Source organism: Amblyomma americanum, unplaced genomic scaffold, assembly GCF_052857255.1.
Source record: "Amblyomma americanum isolate KBUSLIRL-KWMA unplaced genomic scaffold, ASM5285725v1 scaffold_427, whole genome shotgun sequence".
NCBI lineage: Eukaryota > Metazoa > Arthropoda > Arachnida > Ixodida > Ixodidae > Amblyomma > Amblyomma americanum.
In genome coordinates, this window is record NW_027526898.1 from 355465 (window position 1) to 362046 (window position 6582).

The window sequence follows — 6582 nt, forward strand, 5'->3', positions numbered from 1 at the left end:
TGGAGTCTGTCTTGTCTTCTGGAGTCTGTCTTGTCTTCTGTAGTCTGTCTTGTCTTCTGTAGTTTGCCTTGTCTTCTGTAGTGTGTCTTGTGTAGTGCTCGTACACTGTGTAACAGTCGTTACTGTCACCTGTCAATTAACACAGGATTTGTGTTCTGGAGTAAGCTATGCACAAAAATGCACAGCTTGTTAATGGTCGCCTGTCAACACAAGCTTTGTACATTCCAGAGTAATTCGTGCACAAAACCACTAGAATTGAAATGAAAATGATCAATATTTATTTACTGTTTCGTGCTTTTTTATCGAGCTTGCTGATGCATGCTGTCCAGCGTTGTCCTGGCTGCAGGTTCCTAGATACATCGCCCATGAGCCAAGAAAAATGGTTTTTGTCTTGGCTGAAACAAAACAAAAAATAGAGATCACTGCTGCTACCTGCTAAAAAAAAATGTGAAAGCGCTGACGCCTCCTCGACACTGGTCGCCTTTCAAATTTGGCGCCATGGTTGTTTTCTCGTTGACTTGATTGTTTATCAATTAACTCTTATTTTACCCTCACTTCATCGCAGCAACGATTTCGAGTTTTCAAATTTTCCTCCATGGATCGTTCCTGCCCACTCACTGAATACTTGCCCAGTCTAATCACGCGTTCATTGCCTTTCGCTTCTCAATAATTACCTAATTGCCTCTAATTTATCATTCCTTTTCCTATCTCCTGGTTAAGTATAGGACACTTATCACTGGTCACGTGATTGCTCATTTCGAGTTTTCAAACTTGGCGCCAAGCTTTGGCTTTGTCCATACTTCCAGTTTTTCAAACTTGGCACTACGGTGCAGCTCCTACTTTCAGCGTTTTAAAATTTTGCGGCACTTTTTCTCTGGCCCAGCCACTTTTTGGACATTTCTGGCTGCAAATAATTATCCGATTATGAAATTTTCTTTTCGAGCAGCATCCTCACATCATCCTCTGCCAATTACACAACCAATCGTATGACACTATCTCTTCTGAGTTGCCCACAACTGCTGCGGACACGATCCCCGGCAACATAGCCTAGTAAACTCACATTATTAAAAATGTTGTAATACAGAACAAGGCTTATGACTGGCCAAGTTGGTACTGACTCACCTTAAAACCAGCCAGAACACACAAGAAGACATGAGCTCAAGAGGCGGGACTAACAAAAATTTAATTGAAGATTTTGATTATTTGATTTGTGAGGGTTTAACGTCCCAAAGCGACTCGGGCTATGAGGGACGCCGTAGTGGAAGGCTCCAGAAATTTCGACCACCTGGGGTTCTTTAGCGTGCACTGACAACGCACAGTACACAAGCCTCTAAAATTTCGCCTCCATTGAAATTTGACTGGTGCGGCCAGGATCGAACCTGCGTCTTTTGGGACAGCAGCCGAGCGCCATAACCATTGAGCCACCGCGGCGGCATCATTGAAGGAAAGCCGCAAAAGAAGACCCGCGAAGAGATACAAGCACACAATAACCCAAAGCAGTGAAAGGGCGAAGTGCAATCAAAGGTCACTGGCATGCTAATGAATCATCTAAAAAGCAAATTCCTTACAGTGAAGGTTTTCCGATGGCTTAGCCACACGTGTCCTTAGCCTTACCGATGTAGTAAGCCTCAACTATCTACCGACAGATTTATCCCTTCCATAAACCACTGATGTGTCGTGGAAATTAGGCGTGCAAAGAGACAGGTCATCCTCAGATTTGCATTCACAAGATTTAGCGTGCAGTGCCAGATTAGAATTTGCCTTCCCCCTATAGAGTGAAAGTGCTCAGTCAGGTGCAAATTCAGATATCTGCCCGTCTGCCCATATAAGTTGCAGCCATAAGGCAGTGGAATGCAATAAACTCCATTACTTTGCAAGTGGTGAACCTCTTTTTGTGACACTGTCCATTGTGAACAAGTACCCAGTTTTATCAAGCCTTTTTAATGGCGGCGCAAAGGCCTCCTGTCTTGCACTTCGCTGTTAAGACAACAGCAGCATTATGCTTTCCCGCGACTTTCTTGAGACTGTGAAACACTGTGGAGGTAAGGTGTATCAGCATCATCGGAGTATTTGCTCCTTACCCTCGAGCGAGTGAAAACATACTATGACAGGTTGTTGAGATGGGCAAGTGGGAACCCAGCTGCTTGGAAACCTGCTACAAGAATGCGTCCTCAGCAGTGATGGCATGACTTATCTAAAGCTGATGTCATGCACACGATTGCACACCCATCAAGTGTTTCCATCTTTACTGACCTTGACCAGCGACAAATACACCTCTTCACCATCCTTCCCCAACGAGTGGTCCGACTCATAGTTAAAAAGAGCCTTCCCCGATCATTAGCTGTAGCCCCGACAAACATATTCGTCCAGAAAGCGCACGTCTGCATCAAGAAACTGCTAACGGTTCTGCTTAGACAATTCTGATGTAAAAGACAGGCCTTGACCGCATGCCTTAAAGACGCCTAAAACATCTTGTGCCAACTTATCTGAGCCTTCTATGTCCAGAAAAATTACAGTCATGAACATAACGAAATGCTACTATGCCAAGGTCTTCCAAACAGGCCTCTAATGCCTTATCGACTTTAGACAAAAAAATGTTGCTGAGCAAAGGTACGACCTGTGTGTAAATACCGCCCTGCCATCTGACAAATGCGGATTTGCAGTAAAAGGACAACCGCCCCAAGAAGCCAGCAACTGAAATCACGCAATCATCTGTAAAAGCATGTTCATTGTTCACCCTGATGCAGTTTGCACATGCCTCAGAGGTCTATCATGTGACAATGAATAGTGCAGGCCCTCCATGTCGATGCTCACTGCAGAGCACCTGCCCACGTTGCTCTCCACAAGAAACTAGAACTCCACTTTTGTGAGTTGGCCAGGCGGTATTTACATCAGAAATTAGGCATATGCAGAGGATCCCAGGTTGCACTGTTCCTCCGCGACATTCTTCTGTCCAGAGTCGATACCGCATCAAAGCCCTGTTTGGAAGGCCTTGGTATAGTAGCATTTCATTATGTTGATAGCTACCTAATTTTTTTGCACAAGGAGGGCTCAGATAAGTTGGCGCAAGACGTTTTAGAAATCTTTAGGCATGTGGTCAAAGCCTATCTTTTACGTCTGAATTTCATTAAGCATAACCGTTTGTAGCTTCTTGACTTAGACTGCACTTTGCGGACGACCACATATGTTGGCGCCAAAGCCCAAGATCGGGAAGCCTCTTAGCTACGAGTTGAACCACTCGAGGCTGGTGAAGGACAGGTTGGCAATCACATGCATCACGACCGCTTTATGAAAGTCATGCCATCACAGTGCTTAGAATGCATTCTCGGAGCAGGTTTTTAAGCCAATGGCACCTGGGTTCCCACTTGCCCATCTTGCGCACCTGTCAGAGTGTGTTTTTACTCTCTCGAGGGAACGGAACACCGTTCACATGATGCTGACGTAGTTGAGCAGCACAAAAAGACGGGCTCTATACCTTACATCCACGCTATTTCGCAGCATTTCAAGAAAGTTGCACCAAAGTATGATGTTGCTGTTGTCTTGACCGCTAAAAGTAAGGTAGGAGCCCTTTGCTTCTTCGTTCAAACTAGGCTTGATACAACTACGGGTAATCGTCCGCTATGCACAGTGGCAGGTAAAAAATGTTCACCACTTGCAAAAGTAAACTGGTTTTCTGCATTCCACTGCCTCTTAGCTGAAACCATTATGGGCAGACAAGGAGATATCTGGATGTGCGCCTGGCTGAAAACACTTTCACTCTATAGGGGGAAGGCAAATTCTAATCTGGCACTGCATGCTCAATCTTGTGAATGCAAAACTGAGGATGACCTGTCTCTTTGCACGCCTAATTTCCACGACACATCAGTGGTTTATGGAAGGGATAAATCTGTCGGTAGATAGTTGAGGCTTACTACATCAGTAAGGCTAAAAACAAGTGCCTGGCTAAACCGTCGGTGAACCTTCACTGTAAGGAACTAGTTTTTTAGATGGTTTACTAGTACATCAGTGCCTTTCGGTTATTTTTTGCCCTCTCACTGCTTTGGGGTCTTGCATGCTTGAATCTCTTTGCAGGTCTTCTTTTGCCACTTTCCTTCAATAAAATTTCAGTTGTTAGACCAGCCTCATCTTGTGCTCATCTCTTCTCCTGTTTTGTGTCTTCCGGGTGGTTTTAAGATGTAATACTGAAGGCTGAAAGAAAGCCATTTTAGAGTCAAGTGCACTTATAATGGCCACAGCTATAATAATTGTTCATTTATTACAAAAAATAGTGCTTACTTCATTATTTATGCATGAAGTATATGACACTGCATCAAAATAAAAAAAGGACTAAGCCTCTAACCCTCATGGCCAAACTATAGTTACAGCAAACGAAAGGACACCATAAACATGCCCCACATGCAAAAGCTTGCACTACAGGCCAATGCAGAAATAAGGTCAGATTACTTCCCAAACTCCATGACACTGCCACGCAAAGTAAAGATTGTGACAGGCAATAAAGGAGCAACAAAAAAGCAAACTGTAGGTAGCAGCCAATCTCATGCAGACAAACTACAAGGTCAGGCTAACATAGATGTGGAAGAAATTTGAAAAAAAAGCCAAAACAAGCACATAGTAATTTTTAAGGTTTTCACAGCCCATTAAATGGCAAATACTTTCCTGAAAAAACATCACAGAAGCGGCAATTGTTTTTCGGAAATCAATTTTTTTTCATGTACTTCATTATTCTTGAAGCATGGGCTGGCATAGAGTAGTCAGATTAGTGCATGCGTTCCTAAGCAATGCCATGCCAAAAACTGTACTTACAGAAAAAGCTTGCCTTACTGAGCGAATACCACTGGCCATCCACTAATTTCCCAGCCTGCTCCAGGTCCCGGCAAAAATCCCACGCAACTTGGTGGCTTGCACAACTTCCATGCAACTCTTGGTCTTTAGCTGGAAAAAAATTGAGGGATCAGTGAGATATAAAATTTTCCATGCATTGCTTTGTTTCAATGACCAACTAAGAAAGAAACAGTGGTTTCTGTGAGCGCAACGATTTTTTCACACAAGCTTTCTACAGTAAACCACGTTTGTCGCGACCTAATTCACACTGACTTGCTGCACGGTCCCAGCACTACTGTGTATAGCTCTACGGTTTCAAATGCTTGTTAGCTCTGAGCCCTTGGGCTTGCACTCGTTAATGCAGAAAACCTCGGAAAGGCCAACCAGAGCATCGAGCTTTAAGCCATAGGTATTCAGAAGCTCATTGGTCTGTGGGAGAACTTTTGGCTGGGTGACACAGTAGCAAATGCTGCTCCAGCTACTTTCACTCCATTGCAAAAAACTCGCACAGCAGAGACATGTCCTCCATTTTGCATTGCAGAAACAATCACTGAAATTCAAAGCACGCATACTAAATGCACACCTACCTTCCAACACAGCTTCATAATAATGGGTATAATTATTGGAATGAAATCCCAGTCAGTACATGTAGTTTTCAGTTTATCCAAAAATTATAAGCAACCGACAAACAATAAACAATAAAAGAGAAATAAAATAACCAGAATTGTTTAATAAATCTGTCAGAAGAATTATGTGACATCCACTACACTCCAGCAGTTCTTTGCCTTTGTGCACCTTCAAACCACACTTTCTTACAGGCACATTTGCACAGAAATTGGGTTGAACCTGATCTTTAAGAATCTTTTTTGGTGCAACAGTAGGGAGAAACCAGGTTTTACCCAAAAACGAAGCGCCCTACACATTGCATCACAAGCCTAGATGGTGCACTTGAGTCACCTCTTATGCTTATGCAAGAAACAGGAACAGAGATCTCTTGACTAAATAAAAAAAAAGGAAGTGCAATGCATGTGTAATGCGGAGAAGATATAAGCAATACCACACTAAAACACTGGGAGGATTCCAAAAGTAGGTGAATGCATGAATGGGTGGCAATCAGATGGCTAAGTGAGATTAGGAAATTTGAGGAAAAAGGGTGGTAGCATGTGGCACAGGACACAGTTACCTAAAATGAACTAGAGAACCATTGTTTTGCACTAATTTTAACAGTACATTCACACGACAGACAAAATCACTAACTCCAGGGACAGACTGAGCATCATGCAACTCAATGTCAATCACCATTGCAAATGGCACCAGCACCGCAGACTGCACATGAGAAAAAGTAGACATATTTTTGCTCTCAAATTTGAGCAGCAGTCAGCTGCGCTTTTAGGAGCAAAGCTCTAAAGTATGGCAACATTGGCACTTTGTTTTACTGACATGAGGGTGCTTGTGAATGTGCAAGTCCCATGTTTGGTTTGCACCAAATGTGTTAATTGCGAGGTATGTTTAACTAAAGAGGGGCATCTAACATGGGCATCAGCTCTTCATTACTTCTCTTCTATATCCCTCCCTTATATCACGGTTCAAGTGTCCACCAAAATGTGAGACAGTTACTGTTACATTTCCTTGAATTTTCCTTCAACTAATTTTAAATTTTTCAAGTATACAGCTTTAAGAAGGTAGAGGTACAAACTGTGCAGTATAACCATATGCTATGGCAATAAACCAGCAATAAATCTGTGCCGACAGCAGCTTGCC

The 6582-nt window shown here is 43.1% G+C and overlaps 1 long non-coding RNA gene across 1 annotated transcript in view; it reads right to left on the reverse strand.

Moving 5' to 3' along the window:
• Positions 1-290: 290 nt before the first annotated feature.
• LOC144112586 (uncharacterized) overlaps positions 291-6582 on the reverse strand; it is a 6861-nt gene continuing 569 nt past the window's right edge. The window contains exons 2-3 of the long non-coding RNA XR_013310337.1: positions 4804-4932; positions 291-395 (exon numbers count right to left, since the gene is read on the reverse strand). This is a non-coding gene — a long non-coding RNA (uncharacterized LOC144112586). The remainder of the gene's footprint in view (positions 396-4803; positions 4933-6582) is intronic.